The following is a 2332-nucleotide window of genomic DNA, read 5'->3' as shown; positions in this document are numbered from 1 at the left end:
GGAAGGAAGGAAGGAAGGAAGGAAGGAAGGAAGGAAGGAAGGAAGGAAGGAAGGAAGGAAAGAAAGAACGAACGAACTTATGGAGGCCAGGTGTGGTGGCTCATGCCTGTAATCCCAGCACTCTGGGAGGCGGAGGCAGGCAGATCATGAGGTCAGGAGATCAAGACCATCCTGGTTAACATGGTGAAACCCCATCTCTACTAAAAATACAAAAATTAGCCAGGCGTGGTGGCACGCACCTGTAGTCCCAGCTACTTGGGAGGCTGAGGCATGAGAAACATGCAAAAAAAAAAAAAAAAGGAAATTATGGATTTCTTTGATAATTTCAGTTTCTACTGACTCAACAGAAAAGAGTCTCCAAATTGAATCTTTTTTTTTTTTTTTTTTTGAGACAGAGTCTTGCTCTGTCACCCAGGTTGGAGTGCAGGGGCAGGATCTCAGCTCACTGCAACCGCCACCTCCAGGGTTCAAGTGATTCTCCTGCCTTAGCCTCCAGAGTAGCTGGGATTACAGGCATGAGCCACCACGCCCAGCTAATTTTGTATTTTTAGTAGAGACATTATTTCTCCATGTTGCTCAGGCTGGTCTCGAACTCCCGACCTCAGGTGATCCACCCACCTCCGCCTTCCAAAGGGCTGGGATTACAGGCGTAAGCCATCACACCCTGCGGAACCAATTTTTAAAAGAAAAGTACAAACCGAGTGCAGTGGCTTATGCATGTAATCTCAGAGCTTTGGGAGGTGAAGGCAGGAGGATTGCTTGAATTTGAGTGATCAGAACAGGAATTTGAGACCAGCCTGGGCAACACAGCAAGATTGCATCTCCGAAAACAAAAAAGAAGTACAGGCCTGGTGTGGTGGCTCACGCCTGTAATCCCAGCACTTTGGGAGGCCGAGGCAGGGGGATCACAAGGTCAGGAGATCGAGACCATCCTGGCTAACATGGTGAAACCCAGTCTCTTAAGAAATACAAAAAATTAGCTGGGAATGGTGGCGGTGCCTGTAGTCCCAGCTACTCCGGAGGCTGAGGCAGGAGAATGGTGTGAACCCAGGAGGCGGAGCTTGCAGTGAGCCAAGATCACGCCACTGCACTCCAGCCTGGGCAACACAGCAAGACTCCCTCTCAAAAAAAAAAAAAAAGTATAATGACTTAAGAAAGATTGTGTAATTGGACATTACGGTCAATAGAATACAAATTCTGTGACTTTTTAATAACATAATTAGTAACTTTGCTGAAAAGAAGACAAGAAAACAATTTTTATGGAAGAAATATATAATAATTTAGAAATTATGAAGTCTTCACTAAGCAACGCTGCCTGTCCATCACCAGAGCAGGTGGACATGCCCAGCAGCGACTCACTTCAGTCATCTCTAATGTTTTGCTGACTTCCGGTCAGATAAAAGCCATGGCTTTCTGGATGTCTTTTTTTTTTTTTTTTTTTTTTTTTTTTTTGAGATGGAGTCTCGCTCTGTTGCTCAGGCTGGAGTGCAGTGGCACGAGCTTGGCTCACTGCAAGCTCTGCCTCCCGGGTTCAGGCCATTTTCCTGCCTCAGCCTCCCGAGGAGCTGGGACTACAGGCGCCGCCACCACGCCCGGCTAATTTTTTGTATTTTTAGTGGAGAGGGGGTTTCACCGTGTTAACCAGGATGGTCTCGATCTCCTGACCTCGTGATCCACCCGCCTTGGCCTCCCAAAGTTCTGGGATTACAGGCGTGAGCCACCACGCCCGGCCTAATTTTGTTTTTTTATTAGATACTGGGTTTCGCCATGTTGGCCAGGCTGGTCTCGAACTCCTGACCTCAAATGATCCGCCCGCCTCGGCCTCCCAAAGTGCTGGGATTACAGGCCTGAGCCACCACCGCACTTGGCCGTGACTCCTTTTAAACGCTTGCACTTCGATGGAAGACGTTGACGGGGGCCTCCCGATGCCAGGGCCGGGCTGCCACCCCCTCCCGCCCCAGACAGCAGGACTGGGCTCTGAGCCGAGGGCAGGAGCAGCTGGCGGCTGCCAGCACGACCGTGGGACCTACTGTGAGCCGCCACGACCCTCCTTGACTCGCCGTGACCCATCGTGATCCGCTGTGATCCTCCTTAAACTGCCGTGACCCACTGTCACCCATCGTGACCCGCCGTAACTCTGGGGTTGTTTGCTGCTTGCTGCCCGAGCCTGGGCGTCCCCGTGGGCGCGGGTGACAGCGCACGGGTTTGGGACGACAACCCGAGCTCCTCATCGCGGCCGGAATCCAGGCGGCTGCAGAGCGAGGTCTGCGGATTCGGGGGTGGAACCCTGGGAGGGAAGGGGAGCCCAGGGAGACGCCGCAGCGTGAGCCCG

This window comes from Mandrillus leucophaeus, unplaced genomic scaffold (assembly GCF_000951045.1).
Source record: "Mandrillus leucophaeus isolate KB7577 unplaced genomic scaffold, Mleu.le_1.0 Scaffold158, whole genome shotgun sequence".
NCBI classification, from domain to species: Eukaryota; Metazoa; Chordata; class Mammalia; order Primates; family Cercopithecidae; genus Mandrillus; species Mandrillus leucophaeus.
The sequence above is the reverse complement of the archived record's forward strand: the minus strand, read 5'-3'. Positions refer to the sequence as shown.